At 44.5% G+C, this 18,920-nt stretch overlaps 1 long non-coding RNA gene across 1 annotated transcript in view; it reads right to left on the bottom strand.

The window, feature by feature from the left end:
• Positions 1 to 7,688: 7,688 nt before the first annotated feature.
• LOC120404770 overlaps positions 7,689 to 18,920 on the bottom strand; it is a 28,210-nt gene continuing 16,978 nt past the window's right edge. Inside the window, exons 2-3 of the long non-coding RNA XR_005598166.1 lie at positions 13,729 to 14,836; positions 7,689 to 8,302 (exon numbers count right to left, since the gene is read on the bottom strand). This is a non-coding gene — a long non-coding RNA (uncharacterized LOC120404770). The remainder of the gene's footprint in view (positions 8,303 to 13,728; positions 14,837 to 18,920) is intronic.

Consider the following 18,920-nt stretch of genomic DNA (forward strand, 5'->3'; position numbering starts at 1 on the left):
ACAGGGAAGCCAGTAGACTGAAACCCATCTTCCTTTCCCCTCATCTCCTCTGTAAGACCTCCCAACTTCTTGCATCCCTGGACCCATATAATCACCGCAACCCCTTAGATCTCCTACCTGGGTCCAATCTTCCTATCTACATCACCTGGGGTTTTCAGTGACATCTCTGAAATTGTGATTTTGAACCTCATTCCAGAGTCTCTTATTGCCCCCCCCTTTAACCATCCCTTGAAGGTGAGGCATTGGTCTCTACATTGTAGCTAGGTAATGCTACACAGGGTGTGGGCACCAGTATACGGTCTGCCAGTGCAGAGTTTGCTGTTTAGCCTCTGTTCCTTATCCTCAGTAAAACTAGTATGGGTGTTAACACTGAAAAGTCTGGGAACCCGCTTCCACAATTCATCATAAAGGCTGAATAGCAGGTAGGAAAGTTGGAGTGTGACACTCAGAAAGCCAGTGACTTTTCAACAGTCATGGGTACACTTGGGTATGGTTCAGGGTCTACTCTCAGAAAAGTTAAACCCACACGATAGCTGAAGGCTTATACTTCAACAACTGTGCAAGGAGACTCCCCTCTCCCTGCTGGTGCAGGGTACCTTCCACGCAGGGGCGGCTCTAGAAAGTAGGCTGCCCCAAGCAGCGCGGAGCGCTGCGCCGCCCTTCCCCGGTCCCGCGGCGGGTCCCCTCTTCCCGCGGCTCCGGTTGAGCTCCTGCCGGCATGCCTGCGGCAGGTCCACCGGAGCCCGGGACGAGCAGACCTGCCGCAGTCATGCCTGCGGGAGCTCAACCGGAGCCGCGGGAAGACGGGACCCGCCGCAGTCATGCCTGCGGCAGGTCCGCTCGTCCCGGGCTTCGGTGACCTGCCGCAGGCATGCCGGCGGGAGCTTCACCGGAGCCAAATGCCGCCCCCCCGGGAAACGGCCGCCCCAAGCGCCTGCTTGGCGCGCTGGTGTCTAGAGTCGCCCCTGCTTCCACGAATATGATACACAGGAGATGAGACGAAGCATTGGCATAATTGCTCCTTTTCCTAATTTAGGAATATAGTTTTTGCAGGCTTATGATAATGAGAATGAATGGGGAACTTTTATTAGCATACTTAACTTCCCTGTCCTATTTACACTTGAAACTCAGCACAGGCACATACCTGAACTCACATTTTCACCAAGCATGTCCTCCTCAAAAGGGCACGGTTGCCAGGGCAAGAGAAGAAGTATATTCTAGTGGCTTGGTATACAGCATTATGCATTCCCTCTGTGGGAAGGAGGGGATTTGGAACAGGAGTTGTGAGATGGGTCTCTAAGGCATTAGCTCTCCCTCCTGCAACATAGAAATATTTTTCCAGGAAACATGAGAATTGCCTACCAGATGCAAGAGCCGTTTATGGGATAGCCTGCCCCCAGAGAAAGTTTCCTCTGAATTCCTGATAGCTAGAGATCCCACCCAAACCTTTTTATTTATTTTAGGTGCTTGGACAAGATCAGCTCATGGATGAAGAACAGGTGGTTGAAGCTGAATCTGAGCTTCCTTCAACCAAGGGAAACTGAACTGTAGCAGCAAATTCTTCAAAGTGCTGTCTTCTGCCCAAAGGTGTAGGGAAGCACATACTCTCAGAAATGCATGACATTTTATCTGAGAAGCAGGTAGGTGTGAAAGGGCTACATAATACATGTGTCATACAAAATTATTGATATTGGCAGGTCTGAATGTAAACCTGAGATGTGGCGCCCCCTCTCTATTAAATGTGCTTTTGGTTTGCTGTTTGTGACCAAAATCTGTATGTATTATTGCCCTGGGCAGGGCCAGCTCCAGGTTTTCTGCCACCCTAAGTGGGGGGGGGGGGGAAAAGCCACAGCAGCGCGATTGCGCCACTCCACTCTTCGGCGGCAATTTGGCAGCAGGTCCTTTGCTCCAAGAGGGACTGAGGGACCTGCTGCCAAATTGCTGCCGAAGACCTGGACTTGCCACCCCAATAGCAGCCAGAGGGCCGCCCTTGGTATTGGCCGTCCCAAGCACCTGCTTCTTTAGCTGGTGCCTGGAGCCAGCCCTGGCCCTGGATGATTCATCAAACTTATCTAAGAAGTTAGCCTATGTAGGCGAGAGTTAATATTTATACATTGATCTAGGACTGACATTTCCAATCAGTAAGGGTGTGATGCAGATCAGGCAAAGTCCAATAACCAAAGCCTAACATTCCATTTGAAGACTCATTTACTGGTGCCTGGATTGTTGCAACACTGACTGCATTGTCACTATTACTTCAAGCTCTTGCTCACAGTAGGAAAGCATGATGTAATAATTGTAAGAGGGAGTGCTACACGGATATGAATTATTTGGCTTGGTTTAGGTTCTACCTTCCTTGTGCTTTAAACAGACTAATTCGTATGTTCATTTTTTAAAATGGTATTTCAGAAGACAAGCCACTCCCACTCCTTATCCTATTTCCTTCAAAGAGTCCTTCTGAGTGGTATTTAGAGAGGTTGTAATCTTAGCGAAGTGGAGCTCATTATTTGTTTTTTAAGTTCATGAAAGTTCACAGTTTCTTTGCATACTGTTGCGTGTCTCTCCTATAATCCCACAATTAAGCGTTTGTCTACACAGAAAAGTTGTACCATTCAAACTGATAAAGTTGTACAGCCCCCTAATGTGGATGCAATTGTACTGATATAAAAAGTTCCTAGCAGTATAGCTTATTCCTGTACAGGAAGGGGAATAAGCTATAGCAGTATAAGGCACCTTTATACTGGTACAGCTGCATCCACAGTAGGGTTTATATCAGAGTATAACCATTTTAGTTTAAAAAAAAAAAATCACATAACCAAAATAATTATAACACAGTTAGGATTCTATAACAAAAAACTTACTTTTACAATTTAGTTGTATGGAGATAATATTTCTCAGCATTTTAAAATACATTAAAGGAAAAGTGAAAAGCTTTGTACAAATGTTAAACTAATTACTAACTTTAATCAGTAATGATAAGAAATTATGCGCCAGAGCCTGAGCTGGTGCAAATTGGTGTCACTACATTGCCTTCAAAGGACCTTTGCTTATTTATACCAGCTGTAGGGCCAAATCCTCAGCTACGTAGGGATGTGTAGAAATTAGATTTATTGAAGGGCTGGGAATGATGGGGTCAATTGTTCCAATAACTAATTAGATCATTTAAATGATTATAGGGCTAAGGTAACTGACTTATAAGTAACAAAGAGAGAGAAATCCTAACAGTCAAGGCATGTCTAGACTAGAATAAAGGTTTGGGGTTCTGTTTTTTTTCTTAACTGTAGTTAAGTATCAGAGTAGCAGCCGTGTTAGTCTGTATCCACAAAAACAGGAGTATTTGTGGCACCTTAGAGACTAAGGGTATGGCTACACTTACAAGTTGCAGCGCTGGGAGTTACAGCGCTGGTCATGCAGCTGTGTAGGGGCCAGCGCTGGAGTGTGGCCACACTGACAGCTACCAGCGCTGCAGTGTGGCCACACTTGCAGCACTTTCCAGCGCTGTATTGAGAGGTGCATTGTGGGCAGCTATCCCACAGAACACCTCGTCCTGTTTTGGCGCCATTTTGGCGCTGAGTATTGTGGGAAGGGGAAGGAAGTGTGTGGGTCATTCCGCTTCCTGTTCCAACGCCCCGTGGTGCATCGCTTCACATCCCAGCATTCTGTCTTTCCGGCAACGTTTGGCGCCATTGTGAGTGTCTTTCTGTTTTACTCTGTGGGAAATGGAGCCCGAGCTGCTGAGGACTGTGCTGATGAGTGTCGCCAGCACAACACGTTTGGCAGTCGAGCTATTCCTTCAGCTCCAAAGTGACAGCGAGGAGTCTGACGATGATATCGATATCGATTCTCCTGCCACGTGTGACACCAAAGTGCTTGTGGCATTCACAGAAATGCTCAGCACCGTTGAGCGCCGCTTTTGGGCTCGGGAAACAAGCACTGAGTGGTGGGATCACATCGTCATGGAAGTCTGGGATGACGAGCAGTGGCTGCAGAACTTTCGTATGAGAAAAGCCACTTTCATGGGACTGTGTGCTGAGCTCGCCCCCACTCTGCGGCGCAAGGACACAAGATTGAGAGCTGCCCTGACGGTGGAAAAGCGGGTGGCTATTGCAATCTGGAAGCTGGCAAATCCAGACAGCTACCGGTCGGTCGGGAACCAGTTTGGAGTGGGAAAGTCGACCGTTGGAATTGTTTTGATGCAAGTTTGCAAGGCAATTAATCGCATCCTGCTAAGACCGACCGTGACTCTGGGGAGCGTGCAGGACATGGTGGATGGCTTTGCACAAATGGGTTTCCCTAACTGTGGAGGGGCAATAGATGGGACGCATATTCCTATTCTGCCCCCCCCCCAACCTGGCATCAGAGTACGTTACTCGAAGGGTATTTCTCTATGGTTCTCCAGGCGCTTGTGGATCACCGCGGGCGTTTCATTGACATTTACACAGGCTGGCCTGGAAAGGTGCATGATGCACGCATCTTTCGGAACAGTGGCCTGTTCAGGAAGATGCAGGCAGGGACTTTTTTCCCAGACAGGAAGATCACAGTAGGGGACGTCGAAATGCCCATTGTGATCCTTGGAGACCCCGCTTACCCGTTACTGCCTTGGCTCATGAAACCCTATACAGGGAAGCTTGACAGGAGCAAGGACCGGTTCAACTACAGGCTGAGCCGGTGCCGAATGACTGTGGAGTGTGCTTTTGGCCGTTTAAAGGCACGCTGGCGTTGCTTGTATGGGAAGCTAGACTTGGGAAAGCAGCATCCCCGGTTATATCCGCTTGCTGTACCCTCCATAATATTTGTGAAGGGAAGGGTGAAACATTCAGTGAGGCATGGACCACCGAGGTTCAAGTCCTGGAGGCTGAATATGCACAGCCAGAGAGCAGGGCTAATAGAGAGGCCCAGCACAGGGCTTCAAGGATTAGGGATGCCTTGAGGGAAGAATTTGAGGCTGAAAGCCAACAGTAATGTTTGCTGACTTGCATGGGAGTGAATTGCACTGTTTACACTGTTATTCTATTATCCCTAAAATGATTTGCAGTGCCTCTTTCTTTACTGGGCTAAGGTATCTTTCACTATCTGCTATAATAAAGACTGTTTTCAAAGCCAAGAATTGTTTTATTGTAAAGAAAAAAAATTCCTTGACAGACAGACACACAACATTTCATGAACACAAGAGGGAAGGGGTGTGGGTTGGTGAACTGTACAGTCACAAGTTTGCATATGTCCTGTCTGGAGTGCTGTTTAACGATTCCTGCACTTCAGGGTGCATATACTGCATGGTTGTGGGGGTTGAGTGCAGAGGGTAAGGGTGGTAGGTATCAGGGCTGGTTGGTGAAAGAACAGGTGTTGGAGGCAGCTGGTGGTGGTAAGAAACTGAATGCTGGGGAAAGGCGGTTTGAGCTGACATTGGGGCACAAGGAAAAAAGCTTTGGGACGGGGGGGGCTGTGGGGCAGCACGGGACTGCTCTGCCTGCATGGCTAAGATTGCCTTGAGACAGTCCGCTTGGCTCGACAGGATCTCTAGCAGCTGGTTTGTGCTTTTCTTCTTTGCCACAGCATTTCTACGCCAATGTCTCTGGCGGATCATGCTTTCCTTCTCTCGCCACTCCTTCAGTTCCTTTCTCTCTGCAGCAGAGTGCTGAAGAACAGTCTTCAGCATCTCCTCTTTGCTCTTTCGGGGATTTCTTCTCAAATTTTGTAGCCTCTGTGCTGTGGAACATTTGCCCACTCCAGGAGTCAAGGTCACTGTAGAAATGAAACATTTAACAGGGGCAGCATTGTATCCACTATCTCCAGACATGAATTGTTACACTGAGGGAGTTTGCACTTTAACATTCTTTTCCCACACGCATAACACGACAGAAGCCACGAAATGGTGAGTGAGGGGTGCTTATAGAAGGAGAAGTGGGGCTTGATTGATAGAGGGGGGCTGGTTGCTTCGGGTAATCTGGAGTGATAGAGGGGTTGAGTGAAGATGCAGCTGCAGGGGTGATCTTCACTATCTACCTATCTCTTCACTAAAGTGTCTCCCAACATTTTTCACAGGAGTTAATCCTGCAAGATATCTCGCTGCTGCGAGTCACTAGGGGACAGCTGGAGGCTCTTTACAGCAATGTGGATTCCGCCCGGGACCCTACGCGCTTCCCTGTGTTCAGAAATGATCCCCACTCGCGGAACAGTGGCGCGGACGCGTCAGCGTGACTGGGACAAGAAACACAGTGGCTCTCCCTATAAACCTGCGCAGGCATATTGCCCACGCTCTGGCTGAAACTTTTGCTGAGATAACTGAAGCAGATTACTGCGACGTGATAGACCACATCAACGGGCTATTCCACATCTAGAGGCTGGCATGCATGCAGCCATAACCCCCCTTCCTCTCCAGAAAAATTTCCACCCAGAAAATAAAAGCCGCTTACCGTTAACCCGCTCCTCTGCTTGTCCTTCTGCAACTGCTGGCTGCTGCGATTGGGTACTTTCCTCCTGGCTTGAGAAGAGATCCTGGCTGCATGCCCACTCTGGGGTGTCTTCCCCCATCCCAGTAGCTTCACTTGTGGTTTCCTCCCCCCCCCGCCTCCTCCTCCGCCGCCACCGCCTCCGCCTCCTGTCCCCCAGCCTGCTCAGAAGTGTCCATCGTTATCCTGGGATTGGCAGTGGGGTCACCCCCAAGTATCTCGTCCATCTCCCTGTAAAAACGGCAGGTCGTGGGGGCAGATCCGGATCGGCGATTACACTCGCGGGCTTTGTAATAGGCACTCCGCAGCTCCTTAACTTTCACCCTGCATTGCAGTGCGTCCCGATCATGGCCCCTATCCAGCAAGGACCTTGATATCTGCTCAAAGATATCGTAATTCCTACGGCCGGAGCGCAGCTGTGCCTGCACTGATTCCTCCCCCCAAGCACTGATGAGGTCCAACAGCTCGCCATTGCTCCATGCTGGGGCTCGTTTGCCACGTGGAGGCATGGTCACCTGGACAGATTAACTGATTGCACTCCACACCTGGCTGCAGCAAACAGGAAGGAGATTTTTAAAATTCCCGGGGCATTTAAAGGGCTGGTCACCTGAGGCAAGAGCAGTAGAGTGCAAACTGATGAGCAGAGTGGCTGAACAGGAATTCTGGGATAGCTCCTTATTCCCTGGAGGACAGGTAAAGTGCTGGTGAGTGTCCACACCTGCTGAGCAGCGCTGGATCCACCAGCGCTGCACTCCTTATACCCCTGCCGGGATGGGTTTTCAGCCAGCGCTGCAACCAGGGAGTTGCAGCGCTGGTTGTGCCCTGCAAGTGTGGACGGGGTGTAATTGCAGCGCTGGAAAGCCTCCACCAGCGCTGCAACTTGTAAGTGTAGCCAAGCCCTAAACAAATTTATTTGTGCATAAGCTTTCGTGGGCTACAGCCCACTTCATTGGATGCATAGAATGGAACATATAGTGAGGAGATATATATACACACACACATACATACAGAGAACATGAAAAAAGGTAGGAGTTGTCCTACCAAGAGGCTTAGCCTCTTAGAGTTGGTAGGACATCTCCCACAGGTCAGGCTAGTGTCCTGGACCCTGAGGGCCCTGCAACCCCACAGCAGGCAGCATAACTTCTGACCCCTTCTCTCTCTTAGTCATCTTTGTTTTCCTGTTTATACATAGCCTCAGCATGAGACAGGTTACTCCTTTATTACTTCCATGCTTTCTGGGCCCTGAGCACCAGGCTGTCTCATAAGTAGTAGCACACCTCACCATATACTGAAATAAGAGCATCCAGAGAGAGACTTTCACTGAAACAACAGTTTTAGGAAACAAAATTTCATTAAATTAGTGCAAGCTTGTGTGCAGACCCAGCCATAAGATTCAGGCAATTAAAAGAGGCTTGGATAGCCATTACTTGGATAGCTTAGACAGTCTGGCAAAATTGACACAGTTATGATGTAATTTAAAAAAACTGATCTTTTAGATTCCTTTTTAGCACAGTGTTCCACTGCTGTATCTCACAGACTCTCAGGGCCCATAACATGACGCTCTGAGCAACTGGAAGTCATGCCAAAGGTCAAAGCCAGATTTAGAATCCAAAGCTCCACCGAGGGTCAATCCAGAGTCAGGTCCCACAACAAGGTCAGTACCAGGGTCGGAGCTGGTAGCCACACCAAGGATTAAGCCAGAATCAGAGTCGGAAGTCACACCAAGGGTCAAGCTGGAGTCAGTCACCAGAATTAGGTCAAGGAATCAGGAACAAAGAGCAGAAACCAGGTAAGAAGGCAGGAACTTGGTCTCAGTGGATCTGGTCATCATCATCAGGCTAGCAACAAGTTACCTGGATAAAGGGTGAGATAGGAACCGATAGCTTTATGCCTAGTTGTGTCCAATCAGTGCCTGCTGCTTGTCACCTGACCCAGCTGAGCCAGTGGATGTAGCCTCTGTCATGAGGGAGGTGGGGTACTCGCTGCAGTTCCCTCATTTGACTTTCGAGTGTGGTGGCACTGAAGGTAAGGCTCTTGCTTGGCAACCCTATGGGACTAGGATTGAGGCATATGGCACCTACTTTCCAAGATCTAGTTGTATACCACTGGCAGGAAATCTCATCTTATTAGAGCTCTTAGTATGAGCGTGACTCTGAGAAACATTTGCTATTAAAGAGGCAAGTGGCATGCAAACAGAGTTGCACAAAACATTAAGGGCTACGTGATAGGTGTCACTATTCACATCACACGGGAAGCATCTCAGCAGCTCTGTCTGGACCATAGTTGTAGCCATGGTAACTAGACAGGGATTTTGGTTTCCAGTGGGTACCAGATGGTTCACTGTCAGAAAGTGTAAGTGTGCATGTGTGGTAAGGCAGAAAGAAGAAACGGGGAAGTACCCATTGCCAGAAAAGATGTACAAAGCAAAATGAAATCAGTGACCCTGCTCATACTGCTGGGTCAGAGAAAGCATGGATGAGATGCAAACACAGGCAGCTGATTGTGTGAAGAGACAGGGAATCAAGAAGGAGAACGATAGCAAAGAATGATTAAAAATCATGCAAACAGTCAGTACCACTTCTTAAAGTCCCACTCATTGGAAAAAAAATTCAGTCTCCCAACCCTTCTTGTGTTTACTCTGTGCAAAGTTGTCTGTTTAATATTAATTTGTTATTAAACAATTTCTTACTTCCAACTGCACTTAATATTAATTATAGTATGTGGCACAAATGTTTTCAGTTAATCACATCTTGCCATTTCAAGATTATTCATAAATTTTAAATCTGAAATATGCCCTTTTATAAAATGGGCATTGAATGCTACTGAACCTTAAGCTTTCCAACTACTGTAAGACCAACATATAAAAGTTGTGTTCCGTTGTAATTTACTGTTCAGGGGGTTGTTGTAATTTTGTGCAAACAGGCAATCAGGGACCACTAAAATACAACTAGTTCTATTGGAAAAGCCTGAAATGAATTTACATAATGGTCTGTTGCTCTAGTGGTAATTTAGTGTGGCCATAAACTGTAAGCAGAAACAAATTTTAAATGAGAAAATGGCAGAGTGCTACACTATTTTTATTTTCTAGGACTGGAGAATTGGTGGGGGGGGAAATTTCACCATACAGATCTGATTTTCGGTTGATTTCCTTCTGATCATTCATAGAAAAATCCTACATAATTAAAAAGAATTGATAGCAAATTTGAATAGACATCAACTGGTTTGATGACAAACCAAAATAAGCAGTGAGGGAGATTTTGGTCACTAAGCAGGAGGCAACTGGGGCTTTTGGCACCTGAGAAGGCACAAGAAGCGATTTGGGATTACAGGATGAGCTAACATTAACATTAGAATTTGCCTTGTCCACCCTCGGATTTCAAACAGGGGTAAGTTAACATGTTAGACACGTTTTTTCCTAGAGCAGACATGGCCTTGAGACTAAAAAGCTAGATTTTTTTTTTAAAATAAGCATTTCATTGGTCAGAGTTAAAGTTGCTGTGTTGTGGCAATATTTGCAGTTCCTCGTGCTTGTTAAGTAAAATGTCCTTATTTGGTTCATGGTTAGTATAAGATTTATGATGGCCTTAAGTCATTTCCTGCTCTTATTTCCTTGGTTTTAGCTTTCACTCATTCAAAAAGCAATGGATTCAACAGTGGAGGAGAGGCTGGCATTAAAGATGAAGATCAGAGAGAAAAGGGAGCATTCAGAAGGGGCGCCAGGGCCTAAGAGCTACAGAGAATCATAAGTTAAAAAACTGAAGGTCATTAAAGGAGTAGGTGATCAGATGGATGAGAGAGGGGAGTAAGCAATATTAAGGGAGGGTGACATAATAAAATAAAGTGCACATGGAGATTGAAAGAGCAATTCTTGGTTAAGACCAGGTCAAGAGACAGAGGGAGTAGATAAAGATGACTGTTAAATGAGGAAGTTGAGGGGCTGAGAATTCAGGTGGGCTATTGTGCAAGTTGAAGTCACCCTGGATAAAGTGGAAGTTGAGATGAAAAGAAGACAGATGTCAAAGTTAAATAAGACAATGAGGAGCCAGGTCAGTAATAGATGATGGCCACACAAAGGAAAAGGGAGCAGAAAAATTGGATGAGAGCAACTTCAGAGAAGGAAGGTGTGTGGCAGCTGAGCAGAGGGGAGGTGAATGAGAAGAAGAGGGAGAAAGGGAACTTGACTCTGCTATAGCTTTAGGTCAAGTGGAGAGAAAGAAAGATCATTGAGATAACATTAACAGAAGCTGAGTTGGGGGGGGTGCGGATTTCTGTGAGAATAAGGAGCTAACAGGAGATAAAGAGATCATGGCTTGTAGAGTTTTAAAGAAGGAGCACAAATTGTAGAAGGAGCATGAGATGGGAAAAATGAGAATGAATCATGGCTCCCTGTAGACAGGCAACAGAGAAAGGAAAGTCTGAAAGAGCACTAGGATGGGAGAGAGGTCACTAAAGTAAGACTGAAACAGAGGAAATGGAGAAGTAAGAAGAACACTGAGAATGAGCAATGGTGGGGGAAAGACTGGTGCCATAACAATGAGAAAAGAAGGTAGTAGGGCTCATGTGGGGGTAAGAAAAAGTGGAGTTAGAGGAAGGAGAAGTTGGTATAGGGATGGAATATAGAGAGACTCAAGTAAGGAAGAGGATACAGGATAGAGTCTTGAAAGTACAGGACACATGGTGAGAAATAAATTAGTAGAAAACTTCAGTAATGAAAGAAGCACTGAGGCAGACTAAACAGTTTGGAGTCATTATATATATGACAGATAATGTGGCAGCAATAATAAATATAGCAGACAGCTTGTATAACAGAACAATTAAAATAGCAGGAGAAAGTGAAATGAAATGAAATTAAATGAAATCGGCATAAGTAATTTCTGGGCTGCCTCTGTGAGCAGGAGCCAGGCAGTGGGGAGTGTGGGAGATTGGTGGGGAGTAGTAGGATCAAGCAGCCCTTCTGTGTTCCTGGAGCAGCCCCTGGGGATAGGCAGAGTAGAACTCAGATAAATGCCCTGTTTATAAGTGGTGTTTTAAGCCCAAGAACTAGACCGCAAGAGAGCCTAGAAAAGTGGGAATCAGTCTTCGATACCTCCCAGAACAGACCAATGTAAATATTGTCGCACCCATATCACCACTTTTTCTTCAGCCATGTTGATTTGTAACTTACTTTTGGCATGTAATATTTTCGACAGTCATATATCACCCTCATAAGAACATCTCAGGTTTGATCATGGATATGTAACACGTCTGTTACACATGAAGCTCTGACATGAAAGCATTGTACAAAGGAAGAACTCTACATCTGTCTCCAGTGTAATTTAGTGGCTGATGCCTCAGAATGGAAGCTAGGACTCCTGGGTTCTAGCATTGACTAGCTGTGTTGTTTAAACCTAAGTGACTTGGCCAACATTTTCAGGTATCTAACTTCAGTTCTAAATGGTGCTGAGCAGCCATAACTCCAAATGAAGTCAATAAGCGGGAAGTGCTCATCACCCTGATGATCAGGCTCTAGTTGTACTGAGTAGGGACAACTTCTGAAAATGTTTGTCCTAAAGCTTTCTGTCCCTTCATTTCCTCATCTGTAAAAGGGGAATAAAATCATCTACCTTAGAGAGGTGTGAAGATTACTTTATAATGTACTTGGAGTCCCTCAGCTGACAAGTGACTTGCTGCCTATGACAAATGGGCCTTTCCTTGAAAAAAGGCATGTATGGCAGAGAGAAAAAGCATCCTTCCCCAACTAGACAACTCCATCCACAAACTTTCTGAAGATTCAAGAAGCAACACAGAAATAAGGGACTGCTTCCCTTTTCCCCCTTCTAAAAGACTGCTTCAGCCAAGACATCCCTAACTCTCACTGTATTTTATCCAGTTGTTACACTGGCCACAATGAAAAATACCCCTGCCCTAAGGTTATTGGAACATTCTGTTCTTATGACCTATTCAGAAGTTACCCACAGTGAAGCTATAGGAGCCTACCTGATAGAGAAAGAATCAAATCTGTTTCTTCATAAGACACCAGTAAAATGTAGAAGCTGAATATGATTTAAAATTACAGAATCAGTTTCTTGTTCTGGTAGGCTGGGAGAAGCTAGATTTCATGTCTCTTCTAGGGGAAATTGTGGCAGTTTTAACACGATATTTCCTTGCTGTTGTCTGAACCATGATTTCCCCCCCCACCACCATTTCTGTGGCAGATCCTAAATCCTTCTCACAAGCCACAGGTTGTGCTTAAGAAACAAAGAACTCTATTTTAAAAGAGAGGCCTGCTTATTTATTTTAGGAGAAATAGCATAAAATATAGTCTCTCCTGTTTTCCAGAGAATAGACTGCTAGAAGAAACACCTAACTTTGGCAGTGATCATGTCAGTCCTCCTAAAATAAGTAGCATTGGATTGGGTAATCCTCTAAGGAAACTGTACTGAAAATTTAGTAGGTTGCACTCTTCCATCTTATTTAATGCTCAAGCACAGTGATAGTGGGATGCTTCCTGCTAGGGGGTGCTATCTCTCAACTGAAACCCAAAACTGGGGTCCTGAACACATTTCCTTATTAGAAATATAGCTTCACTCTTTGTAAAAATAGGAGTGTCAGGCCCAGTGCCCTGGCCAAATCTTAGTTGGGTAATTACATTCCACCCATCTACTACAGTGGAAAGGAGAAAATATATTCTGTAACAGCAGCAAGAGCACACTAAACTGCTTCTTCTATAAATGATCTCTTCAAGTTTGTTCCCATGTGAAAGTTCATCCTATACAAGAAGTTTAAAAAAATATTCTTGAGGTAAGTGAGCTTTTTTAAGGGCACTTCTAATAGAGAGTGTCTGTGGTACACGTATAAAACAATTAGAAAGAGAGATGCAATGGGCACATATGGACTAATGATCAAGATGTTCCACCTCCATTCTCTGCCAGATGTGGAACAGTACAAAGACATAAGCCAGCAAGAAAGATAATTACAACCAGGACTTCAGTAAATCTGATATTTTGACCAGCAGGACCTTGCAGAGCCTGAAAAATAAGGTCAAAGAGTCAGAAGAGACCAAGGACTGGTAGAAAAATAAAAAAAAGTGATTGTGTGTGACTAGATTAGTTTAATTATACTAAAGGATGTTTGAGAGGCAATTGGTTTATAAATTTAAATCAGAAGGGTCTTTCACCTGCTAGGGTCTTTGCTGCTCTTCTCCCTGTTTTCCAGATTTAAGTTATTTAATCAATAAATAGATGCAATAGTATAAAGACTCTTTGGTATGAAGACATAACAGAGAGAAAAAGAAACTGACCTTGGCACTTGGGTGTTGTCTTTCAGATATGCAAGCTTAAAGGATCACTCCCCCATTGTGCCTTTCACATTATCTCTGTTTCAGAGGGCAGTTTTTCTGTAAGCAGTACACATTGTTCTGCAGACACTGTCTTGATTACACAAGACTGAACAAAAGACATGATATATTTTATATACGTGGAGATAGTGGTGGTGAAAGTAAATAGCTTGACAGCTTTGGAGACTGAAGTATGCTGTTTATCAAGAGAACATGTACCCATGTGGGTACCAACATGAAAGTCTTCCTTCCATAATGTCTTCTTATTGTTCTTCAACCTTGATCTGCATGGACCACTTCTGCAGAAGGAAGAAGAGTTCAGTCTCCCTGATCAACTTATTCCTGAACCTTTTATTAGCAGCTGAGATCTTGATACTAGTCCATTAGGAAATGAATTGATACCAACTAATTTCACATAAAGACATATAGACTAATAAACGTCATCAGCTCCATTCATCAGATGGAGCGAAGTGGAACAGGTGAGTAGGACACTGAGAGACATGTTACCAGCAGGTCCATGAGACTTCTCCATGCAATCAGCAAAAAGTCACTGAGAAAGAGGCAGGTCTTGCCTGCTCTCTATCACAGCTTTTTTGTAACAGCTCCTGAAACTCTTTTACTCGTTCTTTGTTTTCTCTGGTCCATTTGGCCTCACATCCTGCTCCCAGCAAGATCATTGGTCCCTACCCCTCTTGGGATAGTTTCCTCTGCCAGATGCAGTGAGTCTCTGGGAGTCTCGGGGGAAACATTGCTCTTTCCCAGAGTCCTAACAGAAAACCTGGGACTGCCTTTCACCTGTCTGCAGCTGCATGGACGAGTGCTGTCTCCATCAAAGCAGTGACAACAGCTTTTTCCTCTTACCAGAAATTGAGTCAGTCAAGACGTTTGCTCTGTTCTCACTCCCTTTTTCCTTTCATGCATGCTCAGCCATCTCTTGACCTCTTCCCCTTAGTTATAGCAGGCATAAACAGCAGCTCAAATAGTACAATCAAAGGCCGGCTCCTCTTTGTTGTTCCATTCTGTGGCAGCCCTGGAAGAGCTTCTTATCGATCACAGATAGAACCTCTTGGTGCTGCCAAAAGAAGAGGAAGAAGATCATCCAGGGAAAATACACATTGTGGGGTTTATGGAAGCTAGACACAATTGTAACGGTATCATAATAATATAAATGTAATTTTAAAATATTGTAATATATCATGACAGTATAATGAGCTTTAATGGAATGATGAAGTCTTATCCCAAGAATCACACCTTCACTAAATCTAAAGCAGTAGTATTGTAAGCTGTCCCAGGAGATCAAGGAGCTAATTCATGACTTAACAAATTTTGTGAGAACAGTGCCAGATAAATTCACAAAAAAGCATACAGTAACAGTATACCTTCCACAGGAAAACAATACACTAGAAATACTGAAATCGAGACACTTTGATACAGACAGAGTAATTGTATACTTACAGAATAGGCAAGAAGGGTGTTGTGACATTGTTTGGAATATGTAGGACATTTTATGATATTGTTGACACCAATATTATAAAATTGCAAGAAATCTGATCAGATATGCCGTGTGAGTTATCTGTGAAAATGTTACAATTTGCCAAGTATGATAATCTTGTTTATATGTTTGTATCAGCTTTGTATTATGTATTCGTATTATGAAGGGAGATCCCTTCCTGATCCCTGCTGGTGGCTGGCTGAAACCCTGAAGCATAAGCTTTAGAAATAGAAGACATAAACAAACAGTGAGCCATGGGGCTGTTGACCCTATCCCCTACCAACACAAGCAACGACGTCTAACACCTGCACTCAAATTTGTCCAGCTGTCTTAACAATTATTAGTTAAATTAGGGAACATGGGGATCAGTACAAGCATTATAAGCTTGATAAGGAATTGGCTAAAGGAAATGGGTTGTGTTGAATGGTGGATTATCTGACTGAAAGGAGTTTACTAGGGGAGTTCAAGTATCCGTCTTGGCACCAATCTTATTGACTATGAGCCACCAAGGTGATGCAGCAGTGAAAACAACAAATGTAATCCTACAATGTGTTAGGCGAGGCATTTCCAGTAGAGATAGAGATGTATTAGTGCCTTTGTGCATGGCACTGGTAAGGCCTCATTTGGAATACTGTGTAGGATTCTTGTCACCCATGTTCAAGAAAGAATTCCTTGTCAACAAAGCCCCTTGTAACCTAGTGAGGATTCTCCCCAAAGGAAGGCAAATGGTTGCATTGTGTCTTGAGTTCCCATGGCGTTTTCAATGGGAGATGGTGGCTTTAATTCCAACTGATTTTATGAACCCAGCCAATAGCGGCTCCTGAGGAGCTGTATTGAACCAGTGCAGCTTTTGGTTGGTCTGGCCACTACCCATTCTCAGTGACTACTGGGCATTTTTTGCTTTGCAACTTCTTACTACAGCTCCGACAGGGGAGGTTCCATGCACTTTACACCTCTGCTGCTTCCGCTTCTGATGTGAGACTTTGCTGTCTAAGCTATACTTCCAGGGTTTAGCTGGCAGAAGCTGGTGCAAACAAGGACTGAATCCAGTCCATCTTCTATATAACTAGCAGATGGGACAGGGAAATTTATGAAAAATAAATGAAAAGTGAATGGCTCTCTTTTTAAATGTTGAGCTCTTAAAAAGTGTTCACCACTCTGAGAATCTTGTTGAGGGCTGGGGCTAATTCTCAACAGCCTTGCACCTTGTGCAGTCATTTACACAGTGGGTGTAAAACACTACTGTGACAGTTGTTGGGGCACTCAGAACTGTAACTCACCTTGTTACACCTTGCCACCAGCGTGAGAGTGGTGTTTGTGGTAATTGGGTATTAACTCGATAACACTGCCTGCCGTTCAGCCACCCAAGCACTTTCGTCTGGACTATGCCAGCATTGTCTTTGCCTTGCAGGTTAACAGTAGGTTCACATCAGTCCAAGTCCCTTTGAATTGTTCCCCTGTGACACTCAGCCCGACAGTGGCTACTCACAGAAATCTCAGATCCTCTGCTTCCAAAGGAGCAAGGTACCCCACTTTACCTTAAATCATTGCATCTGTAAAAATCACACTGCACTTGTGAGCGCTTATAATAAAACAAAATAGGTTTATTTAAGAAAGAATTGAGAGTTAAATAGACACGAGAGAGTGATGGAAACAAATGGTTGCAATACAAAACAAAATCATAAAAAATGAATCTGGGTCTAAATTTAATAGTTATCTTTATTATCTAATAAAGTAGGTCTTCCCCCAAAAGAAGAGTCTGTAGTAGAGCTGGCTAGCTTCACAAAAACCATGATCCAATTTTTCATGAGAAGATCCCTGCTCTCCAAGATGTTTCCTCTGTGAAAGGATGCAGAGGGTCATCCCCTTTTCCCCCTTATACTGAATCAGTCTTTTATCTTTCTTCATAGAAAGGGAGAACTCCTGTTTGTTGTAATATTCCTCTTTTACATCCAAGTGGTTTCAATTGTTTGCAGCGGTCTTTGATGGTTTTCCATTGATAGTCTTGGAATGTAACTAGGCTAGACAACTGTGCTTTGCATTACATTACTTGCTAAGCCGGGTGGGGTGACAACTTCCTCATGGTTGAACAGGCCATCACTGAAACATACTGGGTGTGTCTACACTGCAATTAGACACCTGTGGCTGGCCTATGCCAGCTGACTCAGGCTCACTGGGCATGGGCTAAGGGACTGTCTAATTGTGGTGTAGACATTTGGGATCAGGCTGCAGCCCAAGTTCTGGGACCCTCCCACCTTGCAGATTTTGTAATTGAAGTTTAGATAGTGACCAGGGGGAAAATGGGTCTAACTTTTACTCCAAGCCCACAAAGCATACTTTCGCCATGAATACATTATTCCTTAAATATTACCCATACACCATCTTGCAATGATTACAAATCTTGACAAGTTATGAGCTTTCTGTAGATACCTTACATGCTAACTTTACGGATAAATACCCTGCAAGACGTGTAGGGTGCACTGAGTTTGTTAGGTTTAAGAACAGGGGGCCCTTTGCCAAGGAAGCTCTGCAGGGGTGCTGGAACAGTTTTTATAGTGGGGGCGCTGAGAGCCATTGAACCAAACTATAAACCCTGTATATAATGGAAACCATGTCACGTCTGGGTGTGCGGCAGCCCATCCCACCTCCCCACACCCTTGGTTCCAGCACCTATGAGCCTCTGTGTCACAACTACTACTCTGATTTGATAGCATTATACACCCAGTTTGCACTGGTATAAATGGTTACACTAGGGGAAGGGCTTAGGATCTGGCCTGCTAGGCCTGATTCTCAGGTGGTGTAAATTAGTAGCTCCATTTGTCAATTGAGATACATTGACTTATATCAGATGAGGATTGGGAGTTTGGTCTTTACTGCGTGCTTAATATGTGCTTCATGTTTGAGCTTCCCAGGCATATTGGGCCTACATAACAGAACCACTTGCTTTATTCAACGTGTCACAGTTTTACATTAGAGTTGCAAGTTCCTCTCATCAGCTGCCCTGACTGGGCACAGAAGTTAGTATAAAGGATACTATATGCATTGTAGGGCTGTGTCTTCATTTTCGTGAGGGTGTGATTAGCAAACATCTTCCTAGATAGCAGATTTTGCTACAGACCCACACAACTGTAACTTGAGGGCAAAAATAATGTTTAACCCCCATTGCAGTGATTGCTGATTAGTGCTAAGCCTTTTCATTCTAGCCTCCTGGATACCCTTCAGTAGTCTTTGCCAAATGTGGTTAACAAGAAATTGATTCCATAATAATACACACCATTAGAAATGAGTGCTGCTTCTTCCATATCCACTTATATTTCAAGAACTGTTTCCCCAGTCAGCATTCACAAAGGCTCTTAGTTAAATAAAGCTTCACCATTATATTATACATAACAATTTACAAAAATATAACCATCCTGATTTCAGTGCATTTCATTAACCGATAAGGATAAGGTAACATTATAGGGCATGTTTAATTTCAACCTAAAATATGTTTTAGTGTTTTATCTTGTCTGAGGCCTCACACTATCTTTCTCCCTTCAAATGATCTTGCTGTTGTTTTCATGAGTTCCTTCTCCTCTGAAGCTCTTGCTCTCTGGAATCTACTTCCTGTACCCAGCCTTACCAATTCTCCTTCTATGTGGGGTCACATGACTGTCATGGTGGA

This window comes from Mauremys reevesii, linkage group 4 (genome assembly GCF_016161935.1).
Source record: "Mauremys reevesii isolate NIE-2019 linkage group 4, ASM1616193v1, whole genome shotgun sequence".
Taxonomy (NCBI): Eukaryota; Metazoa; Chordata; order Testudines; family Geoemydidae; genus Mauremys; species Mauremys reevesii.